Below are 25654 nucleotides of genomic sequence, written 5' to 3' on the forward strand. Positions count from 1 at the left end.
AGAGAGAGAGAGAGAGAGAGCACAAGCAGGGGAAGAGGCAGAGGGAGAAGCAGACTCCTGGCTGAGCAGGGAGCCTGATGTGGGACTCAATCCCAGGACCCTGGGGTCATGATCTGAGCTGAAGGCAGCCGCTTAACCGACTGAGCCACCCAGGCGCCCCACCTGCAGAAACTTCTGAGCACACATCCCTCCAATATATGTATACTTAAGTGCCCACAAATTATGTTCAAGTACTGCTATTAGGAATTACTGTCTCAAGGCCCAAGATAGACTTAGGGCAAGGGCTATCATTTAAAATGATGGAAATAACCCTACTTTTTCTGATATGCCTTCTTGGGAATTTCAGATTGGGGGTGAGGGATAACTGCTTGTCAGATTTGTTGCTGGTTTGATGTCAATGCAGCTGAAAGGAAGGGTTGTCCTTGCAAGAGAGGAGGGTCAGCTTTGTCATTTGCTTGTTTTTCGCCTGCACTTCTGTGATTAGTACAGTCTTCAGCCCACAGATCCCTCACAGGAGCCTTTTGAAGCCATCTATCCACTTCCAGAGACTTGACTTAATGAGAAGTGGACAGTTGCAAATCCAGGGGCCTGGGAAAAGCCGAACTACCATGCACTGAAACCCCAGTGGGAGAGGTGCTGCTGTGAACCCCTCCATGCCGTGGCCACCTGACCCCGGACAGCCTAGAGGTCAGTTTGTAAACTAAACATTTGTAAGGCTTCATTTCTTTCCTGATTTTTGCATAAAGATATTAATAAAAATTCTAATACTGTCTTCCTGCACTCAGATGAATCCGCTTTCCAGCCCCCTGGGGTCAACCCCTCCTCACCCCCAATTATAGTCTGTGTTTTTGCTCTTTCAATGTGTAGTAGCATTTCTTCTATGGTTTTCCAGAGTTCTTAACACATGATTCAGCCATTTTTACGCAGATTAAATCTTCAGTTGAGCAAATAAACATTTAAAAATACCCACAGATAATTATTTGATTAAATAAATACACGTTCAGAAACACAAACCGTTCTCAAAAACACTTTTATGTGAGGTATTAAGTTCAAAATAGGTGATCTCTTTTGGCAGAAAATTCTAAGCTTGATTTTAAAAGATCAAATAAACAAATGCTCTGAAGGGCTTTTCATGCTTTTCAACAGTCCCTCCCTGCCTGTCACTTGTTGGAGCAACATTTGTAAAGCCACAGAGGTGGGTCTTAGGGGGTCACTGGCCGGAGAGATCATGGCATTAGTGGGCCCAGCTGGCCACGTACTATCAAATAAGCAGAGATTTAATAGGGGAAGCGGCTGAGTCTCGTAGAGGTTAAAGGTCCCACGGTTAATGGTGGAGCGGGATTAAGAGCTAGGTCTGCTGATGGTGTAGCCTACCGAGCATGCTCTTTATTTTTTCATATTAGGCAGCTATTACCACGATAATGCTGTGTAACAAAACACTCCCAGGGGTGCCTGTGTGGCTCAGTCGGTTGGTCATCTTTTTTTTTAAGATTTTATTTATTCATTCGGCAGAGAGAGACAGCCAACGAGAGAGGGAACACAAGCAGGGGGAGTGGGAGAGGAAGAAGCAGGCTCATAGCANCAGGTCTGCTGATGGTGTAGCCTACTGAGTGCGCTCTTTATTTTTTCATATTAGGCAGCTATTACCACGATAATGCTGTGTAACAAAACACTCCCAGGGGTGCCTGGGTGGCTCAGTCGGTTGGTCATCTTTTTTTTAAGATTTTATTTATTCATTCGGCAGAGAGAGACAGCCAACGAGAGAGGGAACACAAGCAGGGGGAGTGGGAGAGGAAGAAGCAGGCTCATAGCAGAGGAGCCTGATGTGGGGCTCGATCCTGGAATGCCAAGGATCACGCCCTGGGCCGAAGGCAGATGCTTAACAACTGAGCCACCCAGGCACCCCCAGTCGGTTGGTCATCTGACCCTTCATCTCGCCTCTGGTCTTGATCTCAGGGGCGTGAGTTCGGGCCCCACGTTGGGCTCTGCCCTGGGTGTGGAGCCTACTTAAAAAAAAAAAACAAAGCCCCAAACCAAAAAACAACGCTCCCAAACCCAGTCGCTTCAGATGGCCATTAATTTTGACCATGTTCACAGGTGTGCAAGTGCAGTTCCCCTCCGCTAGGCTGGGCTGGTTTCCAGATGCCAGGCCTGGGGCTCCGGGTCCCGGCTGCTGTTTGAATTCAAGCCTTGTTCCTCTTCCTTGGCCCAGGGGCTACGGGGGGTGTGTGTGTGTGTGTGCGTGTGATCTGCCCCACCTGTCTCATTCTAGGGCTCAGACTGAAGGAACATGTTCTTCCGTGGCAATCACCAGAGCTCAACAGGGTGAGTGCAGCTGGGTGAATGCATTTGAAGCCTCTGCCCACTGCACAGCCACGAACATCCCACTGTCACAGGGGAGAGTTACATGGGCCAGCCCAAGTCAAAGTGTGGGAACTACCCTCCACCCACCACGAGGCTGTGGTCAGTGCAGATTTAGAACTCCGAGGGGAGAGGGCCGAATTGAGACCAGTAACTCAAGCTACGCTCCTGCTTAAGTTAGAGGCACGCCACGTGGACCCCAGCATCTTGAAAGCATCATTACTGCCTTGGACTCACACCTGCTCGAGCGTTTTGGACGATCTGAGGAAGAGGAACGCTTGAAGTGAAGGTAAAGAAGGCTGGTCTCCTCATTCCATTTTTATTGGTAGTCCTGGGTTTCCTGGTGCAGGGCTGGGGAGCCCCGGCGGCATCTCTGTGGGGGCTCCTTGAGAAGTCCAGAGAGGCCCCCGGCTGGCACCCTAGCACTGCCAGGACCCCTCCAACAGGCTGAGCTATGCAGAATGATGGACAGAGCAGATGTAAGTCACAAAAATGGGATGCAACCCAGTCGCCCTCCAAATACCCACAGTGACAGAGGTGAGTCTAAGCTTCTCTTCATACATTTCCCTGGAAACGCCCCAGTCGTCTTCCTTGCCACCAGGAGCAGCGATGTGCATTCACAGGGGCCAAATCCCCAGCTGCCTGAATGGGCCTGGACTGTGGTGGCCACTGGCCCAGAGGCTGGGGCTGGGGTGGGAAGGATTACAGTTCTCCCCTGCTGGGGACCTGTGGTTTTCTTTAACTTCTTATTATGAAATGTTTCCAAACATACAGAAAAGCAGAGATCGGAGAATTTTGAACTCCCAAATACCCACCACTTAAGACTTCACATTCTGACATTTGCTTCATCTATTGGTAACCAGTATCACCATAATATTATCACTCCAACATTTGTTTTTCATTGTCTAACATCTCCTAATACCCTTAATTTCACCCCAGTTCTCTCAAAAAAGCCTTTTACGGTCATTTGTTTGAATTGGGATTCTACACATTGCATTTGGTGGGCATGTCTCATTAGAGTCTTTCAATCTGTAACACTTGCCCCTCCTTCTATTTTTAAAAAAGAGTTAATTAATTAATAGGGAGACAGAAACAGGTGTGTGGGAGGAGGGGCAGAGGGGGAAGGAGAGGAGACAAGCAGACTCTGCACTAAAGCCCAGAGCCTGGAGCTCCGAGCCCGGAGTCCATGGGGGGCTTGGATCTCACAAACCCGAGATCATGACCTGAGCTGAAACCCAGAGTCGGTTGCTTAACAAACCGAGCCACCCAGGTGACCTTGCCCCTCCTTTTAAAAAGCCATTCCTTTGTCCAAGAAACATGATCTATAAAAAGTCCAACATTCTGGCTTCGACTGATTGTGTTCTTATGGTATTTGTTTGGCATGTTCCTCTCTCCTCGATGTTTCTATAAACTGGGCTATCTAGAGGCTTAAGAAGATTCAGATTTTAGTGTTTGGGGGAAGAACAACGTCGTGAGTGATGCTGTGTCCTTGTGGGCATCCTGTCCGGAGGACGTTCTATACGTGTGTCTCATTTTGAGGGACGTTAAGACTGACCAATTGGCGCAAGTGTGGGAGCCTGACTTATTCTAGAGTTTTCCACGAATCTTCTCCCACTTTCAGTCTTAGCAGCCATAGACAGACCCATTATTTCATTAGGAGTTGCAATGGTGATATTCTAATTTTATCATTTCTCCTGCTTTTATTAGCTCTAACCCTTCTATAAAGAAGAAAGTTCTCACATCAACTATTTGGTTACCTTGAAGATGAATTTTACAGGAAAGACATGGTAAGTGCTTGATTCTTTCTCTTCGATGATCAGGTTTCCAAGTTACACTGTCAACTTGATGTATAACCATTACAATGTAGAGCTAGGTTTACTTCTTTCAGTTTGGTGTCTAATTAAAAAATTTAGAGATACTTTGACTTTTTTCATTTTTATTTACTTGATCTCAAGTCACAACTACAAAACTACAAAACATTCAGAAAGGTCCCTTCTAGCTGTGTTTGCCTCCCTTGTTTTTATTAGTTCGGGGGAGTTTTTCAATTATTTCTTTTTGAAAATATAAACAAATACATACCTATGTGTATATGTGTATTTCACCCTGTTCTACACAAAAAGTAACAAATGATGCACTCTGTTCTCTATCCCTCCTTAGCACTATGCCTTGGAAATTGCTCCATAACATCATTTAGAGATAATCCTCATTCCTTTAAAGCTGCATCGTACTCCATTGTACGGATGGACATAATCTTTTCAACGCATTCCCTACTGATAAATATTTGAGCTATTTCCATTTTTTCTTTTTGCTCTTACAAATAATACACCAATGAATGACCCTGTGCCCTATATCATTTTTTATTTCTTTCGGTGTGCTTTTGGGACAGAGTCCTAAAAATGGGATTACTGTATCAAAAGGTAGAAGCATATGCAATTTTGCTGGGTATTGCCAAATTCGCAATAGAGATCGCATAGTTTTGCTTTCCTGTCAGTGTTATATAAGAGTGCCTGTTGCCCTAAGGCTTTTCCAACAGAGTGGGTTGTTAAATATTGGAGTTTTCCCATATGATAGGTTAGAAGTGGTGTCCTGTTTTAGTTTTAATTTGCGTTTTTCTGTTTTCATAGTTTCAGTAGCCGTTTGTATTTTTTTCTCCTGGGAACCGTCTATTCACCTTTTTCACCCATTTTTCTACTTTGTTGTTGTTAGGGGTATTAACTCTTTGTGATGTAGGTTAAAAAATAATTCCCCAGGTTAGCATTTCCCCCTGTGTTTATGGTTTTTTTTTTTTAAAAATAAGAACACATTTAAAAGCTTTTTTGAATATACTAAATTTACCATTTCCCTCATCGCTTCTGGATTTCCAGTCCTAATTAGAAACATGTTTTTCCAATCCCAGGTTATAAAGATTATTCATACTGTTTTCATTTTTACAATTAGATTTCTCATTTAAATGGAATTTCTCCTGGTGTACAGTATTTGTCTGGATCCAATTTTATCTTTTTCTGCGTGGCTATCCAGTTGTTCCACATGACTTATGAAATATCCTTCTTTGCCCCCACTTACTTGAAATGCTGCCTTTATCACATATTCATTTTCTGGGTCTATTCCTGGATTTTCAATCCATGCACCAGAATTAGATACATCCATATTTATGCACCAATACTACACAGTTATAATTATAGAGGCTTGAAAATATGTTTAATATCTTATAAGGCTAGGACTCCTTATTACTCTTTTTTTCTAGTTTTCTTTTTTCCTGACTATGCTTACTAGTTTTCTTACATGTGAATTTTATAATCAACATTTAATGCTCCAGAAAAAAAAAAGATTGTATTTTGGGAGGGGAGAATCCCATTAAATTTATAAATCAACTTACGGAGAATTGACATTTTTACAATGTTGAACTTTTCCAACAAGAACATGGTATACACATCAATTTGCTCAAGTGTACATATTTGCATTTCAGGAACTTTAAAAATTCTCCTATAGATTTTACACATTTCTTGTTAAGTTTATGTCTAAATATTTTATTTCAAGCTTTGCTGTTATACATGGAGTCTGCTCCTCTGTTTCTTCTAACTTATAATTTTTTTTATATTTATGAAGACTGGTTTATGTGTGTTGATTTTTTTTAAAGATTTTTATTTATTTGAGAGAGAGCATGAGCAGGGGGAGGGGCAGAGGAGGGGGAGAAGCATGGGGAGTCCGATGCGGGGCTCGATCCCAGGACCCTGGGATCATGACCTGAGCTGAAGACAGATGCTTACCCCAATGAGCCACCCAAGCGGCCCATGCATGTGGATTTTATTATCTTACTACTTTACTAAATTCTCATTGTTTATAGCAGTTTTTCCATATTCTTTTCACTTTTTCAGATATATATATAGTCATATCAGCAAGCAGATAGTTTTTTCTTCCTTTCTGATTATTGTGCGTCTACTTGCATTCTCATATCTAATTGCATTGGCTAATACCTCCAGCACATGTGAAATAGTCGCTATGTGCCCTTTAAAATGTGCTGTTGGTATTTATTTGCTAGTATTTTATTTAAGAGTTTTCTGTGTTCATAGGTGAGATTGCTGGGGCCTGTGGTACCCATGGCGTGTCACCTGCGGGTGACAGCATGAACTACAAGAGGCTCATGAACTTCGCTTTGCATCTTCTCCTCTCTCTTCCTCCCCTCTGGCTGGTTGGTTGTCGTGCTCTTTGCCTCCTTTGTTTCATTGTCCATTGCTTTTTCAGTCCTTTCCATTCACCCTCGTGTTTGTTTTCCGTCCTTTCTCCTTCCTGGAGATCGGTGCTGCTTGGTGGTGTTGGGCCAGTGAACATGCCTCCGACTCACACAGACCAACTTGGCATTGAACACAGCTCAGCCACTCACCAGTTCTCTGACTTGGGGCTGACTGCAGAATCTTTTCAAGCCTCAGCTTTCTCATCTGTAAAATGGGAATGATAATAATGCCTTACTTTACAGGATTGTTGATAAGAGTGACACAATTAAAGGGCACAATTAAAAGTGTTGTGACAGTTGCTCAACACACCCATTCCTTCCTCCTGGGCACAGACTGAGATAACATTTTCCACCCTTTTTTGCAGTTGTGTGTGGCCACGCGCCTGTGTGCTAGCGAACATGTGTGTGTGCCACTTCACGTAGGGCCCTTAAAATCCCCACATATGATTGTCCATGCTTCTCTTCCTTCTGCTCGTCAGATGCGAGGTGAGGATGGGAGCTGCAGTGTGGACGGGTGCTCAGTTACAGAATCGGTCAATCCAATAAAATGCAAGTCTACTGATTGGCTATCAGAAAGTCATTATATATATATATATATTCACAACTGTATATATGTACAATAAATAGATAGGCATATACATATATACATATATATATACATATATATACATATATATACACGTGGAGGAGAGTCACTGGCTAGTCAGAAACAGAGTTTTGGATTTCATGTGAACAAATAATAAATTTCTGACACGTCTGACCCACTGTCCATTTCGGAGTTTGCTTGTTACAGCACCTCGCATTACTCTGATTAATACCATGCTCAACAAACACAACTTCTTCCTCTGACTTCCCCTCTTCTCCTCCCTCATGATCCAGCTCAAAATGTCAGCTCCCTGGTGAGACTTTCTCCAACCTCCTCAGGCAAAATTAATGAGTCACTCTGTCTCTGTGCTCCCAGGGCACTTACAAGCCATGACCCAGTCATACACTTCGTTTACACGTCTTCTCGAGGCGCCTGGGCCAGGGCTGGTATTCAGCAAGGGTCAGTGGGTTGCATGAGGAATGAGTACATAGTATGCAGATGCCTTAGATATACTTTCCGAATAAAGACTGCAGGCTCTATAATGTCTGCAAAAGGGTGTGGCCGTAACACAGTGACCTTCTCCTCTAACCTCAAGTCTCAGAGCAAACTGTTGGCCTGGTTATGCCTCTGGGTCACTGCCAGGGACAGCTCTCAGTAAAGGCTCCTGTTTTCGCACTGGTACAAATGACGTAGGTTGCATGGGCCCTTCATTTCCTACCACATACGGTTCAAGTCTCAGCTCTGTCTGGAACTGGCTCTGTGGTCTTGGACGTGTCACACGCACACACGTGCACACACACACAGTGGCTCAGAGAGCTGTATCTGGGAGTGGGGCGACCACTCCTGACCCGTGCGTGAGCCTAGGAAAGCTGAGATGCAGGGAACTGAGGCTGAGGGAGGCAGCTCTAGGCTTCTCTGAGGTCTCAGGTCAGCAGACTCCTGAAATGCCAGAAGCGTGGGCCCAGGACTCAGCTCTCCCTGCCTTGGTCAGCTTAGCGTGTCAGTCTTACTGCTCCAAACTCCCCAAGGGAGGCCCACAGGAAGACTTTCTGAGACCCTGTGTTTGGAAGAGATTCAGGGGCTGACCACCACCTCACAAGTCATAATACTGAAAATACCATAGTCTAATTGAATTCTGATTTTTTTTCATGATTATTACTTTAATCATGCTTTTACAACAATAGATATCGAAATCTTTATAAAAGGCTTTATTTTTCCTCATTTATTTTTGGTGCCCCTGTTTGCTGTCATCTTTAGCACCTGCTGGGCCTCCTGTTGTACGATCCAAGAGGTAAGTGACACTCATCTTGAAGCACCTTGAAAATTGTGCATCCCTGGTATCCATGGGAGTGGAGCCGATTCCGGTCCATGTGGGTAGGCACTAATACTTCCTCTCACATGCGACTGGAAAGGAGCCAGGTCTCAGAGCTGTAGCACCTCTCCTTAGTTTCTCTGGTGCCTGGAGGAGGCAGGAAGTCTTGCAAGCTGCTGAGTGTGGGGGTGAGGGTGTGACAGAGGGTGCTGGGGATGGGGACAGGCAGGGAATGGAGAGGCTGAGCTGAGAGGAAAACAAGCAGGGAGGGGCCTGTGGAAAATGCCACCTGTGTCATCCCTTGGCCTCTGGGCGTGGCAGAAAAATGTGGAATAAAAAAAATGTGGTCCAGGTGCTTCCTGATGCAGGGGCCTCAGAGCAGTTCCTTGGGACAGCAGCTTGATGGGATGGGGGGGGGGCTTGGTACTGGGAGCAAGGAGCCCCTGGTTGGCCTTGGAGCCTTTCTTCTGCTGCCTCAAGAGAAGCAGTAAAGCAGAATATTTAGAAAGCATGGACTAGAGTCAGATTGTCCAGATCCAAATCTGGTCCATCATGCATTAGCTCCATGGCCTTGGGGAAATCATATAACATTTCTGAGACAAGAGTTGGTCCAAACTAAAAGGGATCAAAAAGTTAACTAGTCTAACAGACTTGTTTTATTTACATTTGATGCTGCTGAGGTCCTGAGTGGGGAAGGAGTGCTCCAAGACTCCTAGCCTAGAAGGTAGAGTTGGAGCCTGAATCAAGAACTTCTGACTCCTATCCAAGGACTTCATCCAAGCATATCACTGTGAACATTGGGCACAAACAACATCCAGCAACCAATCCCCCCATTTAACTATTCATACTCTCAATCATCCATCATCCATCCACAAACCCACTGACTCCTCCATTTAACCACTCATATCAATAAGCCATGTGCTACTTATCTGCCATACATCTATCCATCCGTTCATCACCTATCTGTCCATCCATCTAGCACTCTATCCAACTATTCCTTATTCACCCATTTACCCACCATCTTTTCCATCATCTATCTATCCACTCATCTATCCACCCATGTTTCCATCCAACCATCACCGCATCCATCAACCCAAGTTTGGGTGATGGGTGGAATGACTGTTGGGTACGTAACACCAAGAGTGTTTGCCATAGGATGTGAGAAACTGCAATTATTACTTTTAAAACTTGTATTTCTAATTCAATTCAAAGTGGTTACTGAATTGCTATTAAGGTCACAGCATTGTGTTAGCATTGCTGGCTAGAGGTAAGAGTTCAGAAAAACACCCCATTAAATATAAAACATTTCCTCCTAAAGAAATAGGACGACTAAAAGCAATTCAAGGCACTGGGTTGGATCTTGGACTGGGAAAATAAAATAACTACAAAGGCCATTATTGAGACAGTTGATAAAATTCTAATATGAACTGTGTGATAGATCATAGTATATTGCTGGAAAGTTTGATTTCCTGATTTTTATAATTGTACTGTAGTTACATAAGAGGATGTCCTTTTTCTTAGTAAATTCACACAGAATTATTTAGACATCAATGGGCACAATATCTCCAACTTACTTGCAAATGATTTAAGAAAAAATATTTTTATACGTATAAAATGTACATATAAACATTGTAATATATAATGTAAATATATTTATATAGAGGATGTATAAAAGATTATGTATATATTTTATATATTATATATAAATATGTATTATAAATAAATACATATATTTATAGAAAGAGAGAAAACAAACAAATGGAGCAATCAGTGAATTTGGGTGAAAATTGGTGAATCTTGGCCAAGTATAGAAGGGAGAACCTTGTATTATTCTTGTGAATTTTCTGTCTGCTTGAAATGATATAAAATAATTAAAAGTCAGTCCCCAAATGCACAGTCCCTTTCTCTTGGAGCTTACTGTTAGGTGAGGGAGATACCCATGGAAAACCCGAATTCATATGAAGAGGACAAGACTTAATAATCTATGAGGGTTCATGTTTCCTTTTCACCCCAAGCACTGTCCATAATGAAGAACTACAGGGGAGAGAACGGAAGAAAAAAGCAGAAGAGTGGGGCCAGGAAGAATTGGTAGAGAAGGCTTGTGAGAGCAGCAGCTCACCAGGGAGCGGAGACCTTAGGAGGGCCAAAAGGAGCTACTGAGAAGTCTGCTATGGGTTATGAATTTGATTGTTTTCCAAGAATTAAAAAAAAGGATTGAAATGTCTTTTAAAATTACTTTTGGTTCCCAGACTTTCTTTGAGTACAACTTCATGCAAAGACTGATTCGCAGGAAGCCCTGCATTTTATCAGGTTGCATATATATAATTCTTCCCCATCAATTAATGCTACAGCAAAGAGATCACCGGGGAATGGGTTGGTCAGAGAAGCTCTACCTCCAGTAGTCATTGGAAGATGTTGTGGGTAGAGCTTGGAGGTGGCAGGCTGGCTAGGCAGAGAGGAATAGGAAGCCTTGGGAATCCAGGTGAGATAGGGGAAGCCCCAGCTAGACTCTTTTACTTATCTATATTTCACTTAATCCGTTCAATGGCCCTGCTAACTACTTGTCATTTTACAGATGAGGAAACTGAGTCATAGGGAGACTTGTCCACCCTGCTAGAAAGCAGCAGAACCAGGAACTGCATGACTCCAAAGACCTATGATGCCACACTGCCTCAGGAAGGAGCATGGCCTGAGGAGATGGTAGAGAGAGATGAGGTGGGGATGGCCCTGAGGGGAAAGGCCTTGAATGCCAAGAGTATTGGCCCAGACTTTACCAATACAGATTTCCAGAAAACTACTAGCAGAGAAGGAGCCTGGTGGATGAGGGATGTTAGGAATTGGGACCAGGGCTCTACAGTCTTATCCAGACTGACAGCACCAGTATGACAAAGATGGCCATCTCTTACAGGGCTGGTTGGTGGACCCCTTGTCCTGATAGGGTCTCATCAGGGTAGGAGCTGCTTCTTTCACAACACCAGATACATTTAAATCCAGAGAGGAGGATATGGGATTCTGTGTGGGCAGACTCCAATTGTGAACTTGCCAGCTGTGACTTCCTGTTCTCTCCTGCCACGGGATGGGGGGAAACAAGCCCCTGGCCTCCTTTCGGAATGGGTGATTATTGGACCCACACCAGCTGCTCATTCATCCAGCTTCCCTCTTCCCTCTGTGACTTGGATGGCAGCCCCATCTCCAGATCAGGCCCCTCGTAGATGGGCATAAACTGAGCATATGACACAAGGGGCCAAGAGAGGGCTGAGGTCTGGAGGAATGACTCAAGGGAAGAATGAAGGGAGTAATGAAAGCCAGCGAAAAAAAATCATTTGGGGTTTTTAGCAAAGTAGAAGTAGAATTTTCTTGACTGGGCCAGGTCTCTCTCTNGGATGCGGACGAGCGAGGTGAGGATGGGAGCTGCAGTGTGGACGGGGGCTGGGCCGCTGAATCCCCACGTGGAGGAGAGTCACTGGCTAGTCAGAAACAGAGTTTTGGATTTCATGTGAACAAATAATAAATTTCTGACACGTCTGACCCACTGTCCATTTCGGAGTTTGCTTGTTACAGCACCTCGCATTACCCTGATTAATACCATGCTCAACAAACACAACTTCTTCCTCTGACTTCCCCTCTTCTCGTCCCTCATGATCCAGCTCAAAATGTCAGCTCCCTGGTGAGACTTTCTCCAACCTCCTCAGGCAAAATTAATGAGTCACTCTGTCTCTGTGCTCCCAGGGCACTTACAAGCCATGACCCAGTCATACACTTCGTTTACACGTCTTCTCGAGGCGCCTGGGCCAGGGCTGGTATTCAGCAAGGGTCAGTGGGTTGCGTGAGGAATGAGTACATAGTATGCAGATGCCTTTATATACTTTCCGAATAAAGACTGCAGGCTCTATAATGTCTGCAAAAGGGTGTGGCCGTAACACAGTGACCTTCTCCTCTAACCTCAAGTCTCAGAGCAAACTGTTGGCCTGGTTATGCCTCTGGGTCACTGCCAGGGACAGCTCTCAGTAAAGGCTCCTGTTTTCGCACTGGTACAAATGACGTAGGTTGCATGGGCCCTTCATTTCCTACCACATACGGTTCAAGTCTCAGCTCTGTCTGGAACTGGCTCGGTGGTCTTGGACGTGTCACACGCACACACGTGCACACACACACAGTGGCTCAGAGAGCTGTATCTGGGAGTGGGGCGACCACTCCTGACCCGTGCGTGAGCCTAGGAAAGCTGAGATGCAGGGAACTGAGGCTGAGGGAGGCAGCTCTAGGCTTCTCTGAGGTCTCAGGTCAGCAGACTCCTGAAATGCCAGAAGCGTGGGCCCAGGACTCAGCTCTCCCTGCCTTGGTCAGCTTAGCGTGTCAGTCTTACTGCTCCAAACTCCCCAAGGGAGGCCCACAGGAAGACTTTCTGAGACCCTGTGTTTGGAAGAGATTCAGGGGCTGACCACCACCTCACAAGTCATAATACTGAAAATACCATAGTCTAATTGAATTCTGATTTTTTTCATGATTATTACTTTAATCATGCTTTTACAACAATAGATATCGAAATCTTTATAAAAGGCTTTATTTTTCCTCATTTATTTTTGGTGCCCCTGTTTGCTGTCATCTTTAGCACCTGCTGGGCCTCCTGTTGTACGATCCAAGAGGTAAGTGACACTCATCTTGAAGCACCTTGAAAATTGTGCATCCCTGGTATCCATGGGAGTGGAGCCGATTCCTGTCCATGTGGGTAGGCACTAATACTTCCTCTCACATGCGACTGGAAAGGAGCCAGGTCTCAGAGCTGTAGCACCTCTCCTTAGTTTCTCTGGTGCCTGGAGGAGGCAGGAAGTCTTGCAAGCTGCTGAGTGTGGGGGTGAGGGTGTGACAGAGGGTGCTGGGGATGGGGACAGGCAGGGAATGGAGAGGCTGAGCTGAGAGGAAAACAAGCAGGGAGGGGCCTGTGGAAAATGCCACCTGTGTCATCCCTTGGCCTCTGGGCGTGGCAGAAAAATGTGGAATAAAAAAAATGTGGTCCAGGTGCTTCCTGATGCAGGGGCCTCAGAGCAGTTCCTTGGGACAGCAGCTTGATGGGATGGGGGGGGGGCTTGGTACTGGGAGCAAGGAGCCCCTGGTTGGCCTTGGAGCCTTTCTTCTGCTGCCTCAAGAGAAGCAGTAAAGCAGAATATTTAGAAAGCATGGACTAGAGTCAGATTGTCCAGATCCAAATCTGGTCCATCATGCATTAGCTCCATGGCCTTGGGGAAATCATATAACATTTCTGAGACAAGAGTTGGTCCAAACTAAAAGGGATCAAAAAGTTAACTAGTCTAACAGACTTGTTTTATTTACATTTGATGCTGCTGAGGTCCTGAGTGGGGAAGGAGTGCTCCAAGACTCCTAGCCTAGAAGGTAGAGTTGGAGCCTGAATCAAGAACTTCTGACTCCTATCCAAGGACTTCATCCAAGCATATCACTGTGAACATTGTGCACAAACAACATCCAGCAACCAATCCCCCCATTTAACTATTCATACTCTCAATCATCCATCATCCATCCACAAACCCACTGACTCCTCCATTTAACCACTCATATCAATAAGCCATGTGCTACTTATCTGCCATACATCTATCCATCCGTTCATCACCTATCTGTCCATCCATCTAGCACTCTATCCAACTATTCCTTATTCACCCATTTACCCACCATCTTTTCCATCATCTATCTATCCACTCATCTATCCACCCATGTTTCCATCCAACCATCACCGCATCCATCAACCCAAGTTTGGGTGATGGGTGGAATGACTGTTGGGTACGTAACACCAAGAGTGTTTGCCATAGGATGTGAGAAACTGCAATTATTACTTTTAAAACTTGTATTTCTAATTCAATTCAAAGTGGTTACTGAATTGCTATTAAGGTCACAGCATTGTGTTAGCATTGCTGGCTAGAGGTAAGAGTTCAGAAAAACACCCCATTAAATATAAAACATTTCCTCCTAAAGAAATAGGACGACTAAAAGCAATTCAAGGCACTGGGTTGGATCTTGGACTGGGAAAATAAAATAACTACAAAGGCCATTATTGAGACAGTTGATAAAATTCTAATATGAACTGTGTGATAGATCATAGTATATTGCTGGAAAGTTTGATTTCCTGATTTTTATAATTGTACTGTAGTTACATAAGAGGATGTCCTTTTTCTTAGTAAATTCACACAGAATTATTTAGACATCAATGGGCACAATATCTCCAACTTACTTGCAAATGATTTAAGAAAAAATATTTTTATACGTATAAAATGTACATATAAACATTGTAATATATAATGTAAATATATTTATATAGAGGATGTATAAAAGATTATGTATATATTTTATATATTATATATAAATATGTATTATAAATAAATACATATATTTATAGAAAGAGAGAAAACAAACAAATGGAGCAATCAGTGAATTTGGGTGAAAATTGGTGAATCTTGGCCAAGTATAGAAGGGAGAACCTTGTATTATTCTTGTGAATTTTCTGTCTGCTTGAAATGATATAAAATAATTAAAAGTCAGTCCCCAAATGCACAGTCCCTTTCTCTTGGAGCTTACTGTTAGGTGAGGGAGATACCCATGGAAAACCCGAATTCATATGAAGAGGACAAGACTTAATAATCTATGAGGGTTCATGTTTCCTTTTCACCCCAAGCACTGTCCATAATGAAGAACTACAGGGGAGAGAACGGAAGAAAAAAGCAGAAGAGTGGGGCCAGGAAGAATTGGTAGAGAAGGCTTGTGAGAGCAGCAGCTCACCAGGGAGCGGAGACCTTAGGAGGGCCAAAAGGAGCTACTGAGAAGTCTGCTATGGGTTATGAATTTGATTGTTTTCCAAGAATTAAAAAAAAGGATTGAAATGTCTTTTAAAATTACTTTTGGTTCCCAGACTTTCTTTGAGTACAACTTCATGCAAAGACTGATTCGCAGGAAGCCCTGCATTTTATCAGGTTGCATATATATAATTCTTCCCCATCAATTAATGCTACAGCAAAGAGATCACCGGGGAATGGGTTGGTCAGAGAAGCTCTACCTCCAGTAGTCATTGGAAGATGTTGTGGGTAGAGCTTGGAGGTGGCAGGCTGTCTAGGCAGAGAGGAATAGGAAGCCTTGGGAATCCAGGTGAGATAGGGGAAGCCCCAGCTAGACTCTTTTACTTATCTATATTTCACTTAATCCNGGATCTTGGACTGGGAAAATAAAATAACTACAAAGGCCATTATTGAGACAGTTGATAAAATTCTAATATGAACTGTGTGATAGATCATAGTATATTGCTGGAAAGTTTGATTTCCTGATTTTTATAATTGTACTGTAGTTACATAAGAGGATGTCCTTTTTCTTAGTAAATTCACACAGAATTATTTAGACATCAATGGGCACAATATCTCCAACTTACTTGCAAATGATTTAAGAAAAAATATTTTTATACGTATAAAATGTACATATAAACATTGTAATATATAATGTAAATATATTTATATAGAGGATGTATAAAAGATTATGTATATATTTTATATATTATATATAAATATGTATTATAAATAAATACATATATTTATAGAAAGAGAGAAAACAAACAAATGGAGCAATCAGTGAATTTGGGTGAAAATTGGTGAATCTTGGCCAAGTATAGAAGGGAGAACCTTGTATTATTCTTGTGAATTTTCTGTCTGCTTGAAATGATATAAAATAATTAAAAGTCAGTCCCCAAATGCACAGTCCCTTTCTCTTGGAGCTTACTGTTAGGTGAGGGAGATACCCATGGAAAACCCGAATTCATATGAAGAGGACAAGACTTAATAATCTATGAGGGTTCATGTTTCCTTTTCACCCCAAGCACTGTCCATAATGAAGAACTACAGGGGAGAGAACGGAAGAAAAAAGCAGAAGAGTGGGGCCAGGAAGAATTGGTAGAGAAGGCTTGTGAGAGCAGCAGCTCACCAGGGAGCGGAGACCTTAGGAGTGCCAAAAGGAGCTACTGAGAAGTCTGCTATGGGTTATGAATTTGATTGTTTTCCAAGAATTAAAAAAAAGGATTGAAATGTCTTTTAAAATTACTTTTGGTTCCCAGACTTTCTTTGAGTACAACTTCATGCAAAGACTGATTCACAGGAAGCCCTGCATTTTATCAGGTTGCATATATATAATTCTTCCCCATCAATTAATGCTACAGCAAAGAGATCACCGGGGAATGGGTTGGTCAGAGAAGCTCTACCTCCAGTAGTCATTGGAAGATGTTGTGGGTAGAGCTTGGAGGTGGCAGGCTGGCTAGGCAGAGAGGAATAGGAAGCCTTGGGAATCCAGGTGAGATAGGGGAAGCCCCAGCTAGACTCTTTTACTTATCTATATTTCACTTAATCCGTTCAATGGCCCTGCTAACTACTTGTCATTTTACAGATGAGGAAACTGAGTCATAGGGAGACTTGTCCACCCTGCTAGAAAGCAGCAGAACCAGGAACTGCATGACTCCAAAGACCTATGATGCCACACTGCCTCAGGAAGGAGCATGGCCTGAGGAGATGGTAGAGAGAGATGAGGTGGGGATGGCCCTGAGGGGAAAGGCCTTGAATGCCAAGAGTATTGGCCCAGACTTTACCAATACAGATTTCCAGAAAACTACTAGCAGAGAAGGAGCCTGGTGGATGAGGGATGTTAGGAATTGGGACCAGGGCTCTACAGTCTTATCCAGACTGACAGCACCAGTATGACAAAGATGGCCATCTCTTACAGGGCTGGTTGGTGGACCCCTTGTCCTGATAGGGTCTCATCAGGGTAGGAGCTGCTTCTTTCACAACACCAGATACATTTAAATCCAGAGAGGAGGATATGGGATTCTGTGTGGGCAGACTCCAATTGTGAACTTGCCAGCTGTGACTTCCTGTTCTCTCCTGCCACGGGATGGGGGGAAACAAGCCCCTGGCCTCCTTTCGGAATGGGTGATTATTGGACCCACACCAGCTGCTCATTCATCCAGCTTCCCTCTTCCCTCTGTGACTTGGATGGCAGCCCCATCTCCAGATCAGGCCCCTCGTAGATGGGCATAAAGGCTGAGCATATGACACAAGGGGCCAAGAGAGGGCTGAGGTCTGGAGGAATGACTCAAGGGAAGAATGAAGGGAGTAATGAAAGCCAGCGAAAAAAAATCATTTGGNCAAGGGGCCAAGAGAGGGCTGAGGTCTGGAGGAATGACTCAAGGGAAGAATGAAGGGAGTAATGAAAGCCAGGAAAAAAATCATTTGAGGTTTTTAGCAAAGTAGAAGTAGAATTTTCTTGACTGGGCCAGGTCTCTCTCTCCTTCTTCAGCTGGAGGAGGACTATGATGAGGCCCCACAGGATGGCTGAGCCACAAGATGGAAGGAGCCTGGGTCTCTGAAGGACAGTGAGGAGGACAGCTAACCAACCACCCTGAATGCCTGCTCAGAACTAGTGTGAGCAGAATAACTTCTGTTGTAGGGATCGGTTACCTATGTGGGCCTGTGTGGTAGCAGTGAGTCTACCAATACAGGCTGAATCATCAAGGTGTCATGCAAAGAGCACCCTATTCCTGGCTGTACCACCAATTCCCTCTGTCATCTTGGACCAGCCACTTTTCTGGGCCTTGATTCACCACCTGTGAGAAAAGAGGATCAGTTAGGTGATTTCCAAAGTCTCTTCTATCCTGTAATTCTCTTTTCTAAAAGGTGAGCAGCAGTTCTTGAAAACAGAAACCCAGCCAAATGTTTGACAAAATGCCTCACAATATCCTTACTGATAAGATGGTCAAATGGAACCTTGCAGGTTGTAGGCAGAGGTAAGTCACAGCAGATAGCTGAATGATGCCTAAGGAGCAATAACAACCTGGAAAGGAGGTCTCTAGTGACATTAATAATTTGGATGAATACAAAGAAAGGAAGCTGGACATATATATGAAAACCACAGAGCTCGCTGGCTTGTAGATGGATGAGACATTCAGGGCTCAAAATGGTTTTTATAAGGCAAGAGCTTGTGACAAGGGCAAAAAAGGGAAATGAAGGAAGGTAATGCAAGTCCTGTAGAACTCAAGAGCTGGGGAAGGTCGTCTTGGCAACAGGCCTTAGCAACAGGCTGTGCAAAAGTGACCTGGGCACTTCTGCTGACTGCAGGTTCTCTTGGAGCCAATAGTGGGCCATGATTGCCGACACTGTACTGCATGTGTGGGTGCACCAAGCATCCACACACTGGGTCTAAACTGGGGCAAGGAAGGAGTCAATCCTGAAGATCAAGCCATCCCGGGTGTCTCCTGTGTCAGTTAGAGGACCACTGATACTTTTAGGATAGAGGTTAGAAAACTCTTTCTGTAAAGGGCCAGGTAGTAAATGTGTTAAGCTCTGTAGCACAAAAGCAGTCATAGCCTATAGTAAACGAATGAATGTGGCTGCATCCTAATAAAAGTTTATTTACAAAAATAGGTGGTGGGTCAGATTTGGCCCTTGGTCATAGTTTTGTCAGCCCCTGCTTTAGGAAAAGGACAGACATGAATCACCAGTATCATCAGGGTTCTGGAGGTTGAGGCATATATGGATTGGTAAAAGAATTGGGTGGGATAAGTGCAGAGAGGTAGACATGCCCCATCAGTGGTCCCAGAGGAAAAAGAAAAATGAAAGGAAGTTACAGAAGGCTATTTTCATTCGTGTCAAGGAAGACCCTATAAAACAACAAAGGGGTAATCCCATATCATCAGAGGTGTGCAAGCAGAGGCTGAGGGGATGGAGGAATTGGGCTTGGTGTTCTTTAAGGTCCAGTTTTGCTCTGGAGGGAAAGGTTCTCTGCCTCCCATAATGGCCCTGTCTTCCCATCCTTCCCAGTACTCAGTGCTGAGCTGGTACATCCTGCCCACACAGAGAGACATAAATAATACATTGAGATACAGCCACCGTCCCTTTGATTACAAGGCTCCAGGAGTCAGGGAGACAGTTGTAGGGCTGGCTTGATTGGAGACTTGTGGTGAGCCCCATGGGGGCTGGAGAGGCCTCTGACTACAGATATGCTCCCCTACCTGCATAGGTGATGGAAACCTGGCTCCTCAAATGGGGAGCCTGGCCTAGGACTGAGCATTCAGAACTTGGTCTGTCCCTCCCTTGACCAAAATGGTGGAGGGATTGGATGAGTTAATTTCTCTAGTCTTTTCTGAGCATAAGGATCTTGGGGCAAGGACACAGCCATCAATGACTACAGAGGGAAACACGAGCCTCCATAACAGTTTGGCCAGCCCCTGGAAGGAGGCTCGTGAGTAGGACTGGGACCTCCAAGTTTCTTGAGGCAACATTCTGGATCCACTCACTTCAGTTCTATAAAGTTGTGACTGAGCTTGGAGAGATCTGACCATTCAATCTCACCATAAACCTGTGAAATGGGGGTACCACTGAGGGGGTTTGGGTTGCTAGCAACAGAAACCCTGACTCCCATGGCCATAGTAAAGTAGAGAAGTAACTCTTCACCAAGAACATGAGGCCCCCAAGTTAGTGAGGTGGCTGCTCAGGGAAAGGAATCCCCAATCCCAAATGGCTCAAGTCCATGAGGAAATGCATCATCATCTCAGCAACAATATTCAGTAATGTGGGACCCCACCTCCCTGGCCACAGCTGATTGGACCAGAGGGAAGCACGAGACTAAGAGCAACTAATCAGTAGCCAAGTCAGCAGCCAATGGAATGGTCTGGAAGCAGAGCTCTGCCCAATCAGGGTGCCAACAATTAAGAGATTCAAGGTGGATCTTGAAAATTTGATCTGGAGAGTTGGATAGAGTGTGGGACAGTCCCTGAGGGACCTGAAGACAAAAATCTAACCAAAGGTAGCAGATAGAGGAAAATGAGCCGGAAGGATGCAGAAACCAGGGGGAGTGAAGAACAGGCAGAGTCAGCCTGGAGAGGGGTCGGCCATCTTTAAAGTCATGAATAGGGGGTTCTCTTTCCCCAGGGCTGAAGCAGGTCTTTCCTAATCTCTACTTTGTTCTGGTCTTTTTTTTTTTTTAAGATTTCATTCATTTATTTGAGAGAGAGAGAGAGAATGAGCAGGGGGAGGGGCAGAAGGAGAGGGACAAGCAGACTCCCCACTGTGGGGGCTTGATCCTAGGACCCTGAGATCACTACCTGAGCAGAAGGCAGATGTTTAACCAACTGAGCCACCCAGGCACCCCAGTTTTGGTTTTTGTGAGCCTGATTGAGTGACTCACCATGGAGGTCATGCCAAGTGACTAGCTGGTGGAGTTGCTATATTGGCTGGTGCCACAGTATCTTTATATAAGACTACCAAACCAGCCTCTCACTGTGGCCTGGGAGGTTTTGAGGAGAGAAGTGCATCCCCTGGAATTCTACATAATTCTTTTGTAGGGTCATGATATGGCATAGGCTAGACTCCTTAGGCCAGGTTCCCTCTCCCCGGGATACCCCAGGAGGAATGAGGGGGTGCTGGAAATGACACCCAGGTCTCTGGCCTCATGGACCTCCCAATGCCATCTCTGGCCCTGAGAGAGTGAGCAGTCACCCAGGGCCAAGGAACTCAGCCAATAGTGCCAGGGAGGTGTGGTCAACCAGGAAGGTCAGTGTGGGGTGCAAACAGAGGGAAGGGGGATGTGGGGAAGGCCCTGGGGGTTTCTCCAGAGGATTAACCTGTGCACCTGTGTCCCCTGTCTGCCTCCCCCACCCCCAATTTCATTAGCGGCACCTGGAGTTTTTCAGACCAGGGAGACCATCCAGACACCATGGCTGAGGATGTCGTCACTGAAGTCCAACCAAACTCCTGAATCTGCCATTTACTGTGTGAGCTGGGTAAGTCACCTGACTTCCCTGGGCCTCCACATCCCCATCTGTAAAATGGGGATGATGATAGAACCCACCACACAGGGTGGGAGGATTACGTGAGTTCACATGTGGAGAACACTTGAAATGGTGGCTGGTGTATCGTCCTTGCTCCACAAATGTTAGCCACTGCTCCTAAGAGTGAGGGCTCAGAAAGAGGAGTGGGGCAAGAGGGATTTACAGAAAAAAGGAGAAAAACATGCAGAGAGAAACAATGAAAGAGGAAGGGAACAAGGAAGGCAAAGAGGAAATGTGGGGCCCGTTTGGGTGCCGGCCTTGCCCACTCAGGGCCTGCTCAGGGCTTCTTTTCTTGTTCTTCCCTCCCCCATATAATCTCCCTGGAATTCTGAGGAATTCTGCTTCCACCCCCTGGTAGTTGCCATGGTGATGGAAACCTGGACCCAGTGGAAAGTTCTCTGCTTGGCAACGAGGCTGCAGCCCCCTGCCTTCCGCCTGCCTGCTTGTGCGTGGGCGGCCAGCTACAACTGCTTCCAGATTTGGGGCCAGCACAGCCTCTCTGTGGAGACCCAGCCCTCCCCCCTCAGAATCTAGGATGGAGGCCCTGGTGTGACTGGCTCCAAAGTCCCTCAGAGAATATCTAGCTCGTCCCTTTTTTTTTTCAGCAGGGACATCGGGCCAGAGGAGTGGCTTGGATGATTTGTCCAAGGTCACATAGGTCTCCTGACTTGCCCAGGTCCTCTCTCCTGGGCTTAGCTGTGAGTCCAGCAGTCAGGTGCACCTGAGGACATCACAGATGGGAGAAGCTATGTGACAGGCCAGCCCTAGAGAACAGGCCAGCTGCTGAGAGCCAGGAGGACACGGGAAAAGAATGGGAGCCTGGGGAGAGCACCACTGCCTCCACTTCCCCCACATAGAGTGGTAGGTGGGGTTTATTGGGGTGCCGTGTTTGCTTGCCTCTCAACAGCCCTGATTTTCAGCTGAAGTAAGAAGGTCACAAAGACAGCCTTTAGCAACCTCCTCTAGGCTGCCCTGGCAGAGTCCCGCTGCCCATCTCAGCTCATCCCTCTGCCCTTGCCCTTCCTCCTAGACTGAGCCTCAGTCCCCAGCAGGAGGCAAGCTGCCCCCATCAGGGTTGGTAGGTCTTGGTTTAACAGGGAATCTCCTACATTTCACCTCCCCAGGTACTTATGTGATTTTTCTTCTGTGAACATTTGTCCCTTGAGCAAACAGCCTTTATTGAGTAACTCTGCATACCATAGCCCATTTTTGATCATCAAAGCCTCCTAGAACTCTGTTTTTGACTGCCCTGGAAGCAGAGACATGGGGCTTGTGTGGTTGTGTGGTAGATATGTGAGACAGTTCCAAGAAGTGAAAACTGACAGGCTTATGGTCCCCACCTCTCAGAACTTGGCAGGAGAAGGTTCCCAGTTTGGCAACAATAAAATTGCACCCAGTTCCCATAAGTCCATCCCAGAAAGTGAGATGTGGGCTGGCTCTTTGGAGCTCTGGCCCCTGACCAGATTGAGACCAGGCTGGGTCATATCATGTCTACCTTCACTTCCCATGAGCCTTGACTGTGTAGACATTTAAGGTTACTGCAAGAGAATCCAGGTAATGGAATATACCCTGTTCCTTGTAACATGCTTGGAGCCATAACTATGCATTGGAGCAAAGGCCTTTCTTTGTGCAAGCTCTGCGGCCCAAGCTATTACCCAAACAATAAGATAGGCTGGAAAATTCCCTTGAAGATAGATTTAGTCCAACGTCTTCATTACACAGAATTGTGAACTACAATCTAGAGGGGGCAGTGATGGTATGGCAGGGGTGGGTACAAGGTCCAGGTTTTGCCTCCATCACTCCTAAACTATGTTGTTACAGAAGAATTGCATCATTTCTCTGGGACTCAGTCTTCCCACCTATAAAATGGGACCCAGGTTATCAACCACTGTTAATTCCTTCACCAGGTCATGTGTTCCTTAGGGAAAGGACCATGCCAACCTTTTATTTCTCTCCACCATACTAGCACAGAGAGTCTGGCATAGTAGTCTTGGCTTAATCAAGGGTAGGAACAAACATGAGGGCATTTCTTCCCCAGACTGTCCATCACACATTCATTTCATTCATTAACTCATTTATTTGCTTGACCAAAATTTATTGTCATTGCTTATGTGTGGGAGACAAACTAGGAACTTAAAATTGGCTGATGGGGTTTGGACAGGTGGTCCACACACACCAGAATATGGGGAGTACAGGACATTATGTGAACACAAAGGAGGAGATCACCCTCAGTTTTGCAGAGCCCAAGAAGACTTCCCTGAGGAGGTAACAACTCAGCCAAGACCTCAAAGATAAGAAGGTTTAATAAAAGCGAAAGAAACAGAATTAGGTTTCAGGAAAAATAAGTGTAAACTGCATTGGGAGGCATCCTGTGGGGCCACACAATTCCCCTTTTCACCTCTATTTCTCAAAGATTAACAATCTCATCCAGAGCAGAGACCAGTAAGGTGGTTCAGGACCACGGAGAGCACCACAGCAACCTTCTAGCCACCATTTTGGTCTTGCTAATCCTAAGGGGGCACAGCTCAGGCTAAGACCTGAGTTGAAGAAGGGCAGGGTCTATGGGGGTTTGGGAGCCACCAGGCTGGGAGCAGAGGAAGGAGAGTCTGGGGAACTCACTGAGGTCCATTGTACTGACTGTTACTTCTCCAGCTGGGTGAAGGCTGCAGTCACAGACTAAGGGGAGCCTGGTGAGCAACTCCTAGGTCTGGGAGCCCAGGAACCCTGGTGGCCACATGGGAAACAGTAAGATGATTGAGACAAGTAGTTCTCAACAGTTCAGAATCAGAAATCCCCTTGAGAACCTGATGAATAATAATAAATTTAGAAACATAACATAATAAGTAAACTATATAGCATGTCAGTAAGTGGTAAATGTGGGGTAAATGCCTTTCCCCCCCCCCAGAAAAACCCCTCAGGTGAACCTAAAATTTTGGCACAATTCAGGAAGCTTTTTGTTTAACACACTCAAGATCTTTATGGATGTAGTTAAGAACCAGTCCCTCCCCAGTGTATAACCCACTTTGCATAAGAGCGAGGAAGGGGAAGGAGGGGAGGTGGAGAAGGAAGCTGGGCCAAGTCTGCTTGGATCCCCAAGCCCAGTATGAGAAGGGGCCACATGCTCCCTGACCAGCTCCTAGGGGCATTCTCAGTCTCCCAGCTCCTGACTTGTTTTTAGCCCCACCTTTCCATTATCATATGTATTAATTGAGCACTTATGTCAGATCAGTCACTGTTCTAGGTGATTAGGATATATCAGTGAGCAGGAAAAGTAGTCAATACCTCCATAAAGCTTATATTCTAGTGGTTGGAGACAGATAATAAATAATAAAATAATGAAATTATATAGTATGTTAAAAGTGGTAACTGCTATGGGAAAAGAAAGAAGGGGAAAAAAACCTGGTGGGGTAAGAGGAGTTGGGAATGTCCAGGATGGGCTGGGAAGTGGGGAGGCAGTTGCAATGTTAAAGATGGAGGTTACAGTGGTGCTCACTGAGAAAACGACCCCCTGAGCAAAGATGTGAAGGGGTTGAGAGACTCAGCCAAGGATACGTGAGGTTTGGCAAGCTGAGAGGGGCTCTAGGCTGAGGGAACAGCCAATGCAGAGGCTGGGCTGGAGAAATAGCAGGGAGGAGTTGGGGAGGAGGTGAAAGGGACAGTGGAGGTCCAGGTGGTGGGGGAAGCTTACACCAGGTTATAGCCAGAGCACTGGAGGGAGCAGGCAGATTCTGGACTGATTCTGGAGATAGGACCAATAGGATTTGCAGATGGATCTAATGTAGGTTGGAAGAGAAAGAGCAGCGTCAAGGATTACTAAAGTTTTGGCCTGAGCCACTAGAAAGATGGAGTTGCCCTCAACTGAGATGGGGAAAGATGGGGGCAGAGCAGGTTTGGGAGGACAGAGCAAGAGCTCAGTTTCGGCTATGTCCTTGAGACGTTCATTGGACATCCCGCTGAAGACATTGAGGAGGCATTTGGAAATATGATTCTGGATGTCATAGCCCAGAATGGGTGAAATGGAATGGGCCTGTAAAAGGCTGCCTGAGCCCAGAGACCTGTCAGAGCTGGCACAAGTCCTCCACACATTTCCCATCACTGCTTCCATGTCTCTAGGGCTGGATCATCGCTGTCTGCCAGCAGCCCTTGTATGTCTGAACAGTTCTGACAGAGAGAAGTTCTTCCTACACTGAGCAGACTTCTGTCCCATGGTCTCAGGACTATAAGAGAAGCTCAGTTCAAAGACGCTGTGACCTCCAGGTATAAGACAGAGATATAGGGGACTTGTAAGGGCTCTTGATATCTTCC

At 45.3% G+C, this 25654-nt stretch overlaps 1 long non-coding RNA gene across 2 annotated transcripts in view; it reads left to right on the top strand.

The window, feature by feature from the left end:
* The first annotated feature begins 540 nt into the window (after positions 1-540).
* LOC117796050 overlaps positions 541-25654 on the top strand; it is a 36813-nt gene continuing 11699 nt past the window's right edge. Inside the window, exons 1-6 of one of the 2 annotated variants that reach the window (XR_004620391.1) lie at positions 541-687; positions 2273-2325; positions 2539-2650; positions 4069-4148; positions 8436-8469; positions 21192-21301. This is a non-coding gene — a long non-coding RNA (uncharacterized LOC117796050). Of the gene's footprint in view, positions 688-2272; positions 2651-4068; positions 4149-8435; positions 8470-21191; positions 21302-25654 lie in introns of both variants that reach the window. The other variant, XR_004620390.1, reaches the window with a different exon arrangement.

Source organism: Ailuropoda melanoleuca, chromosome 14 (assembly GCF_002007445.2).
Source record: "Ailuropoda melanoleuca isolate Jingjing chromosome 14, ASM200744v2, whole genome shotgun sequence".
NCBI classification, from domain to species: Eukaryota; Metazoa; Chordata; class Mammalia; order Carnivora; family Ursidae; genus Ailuropoda; species Ailuropoda melanoleuca.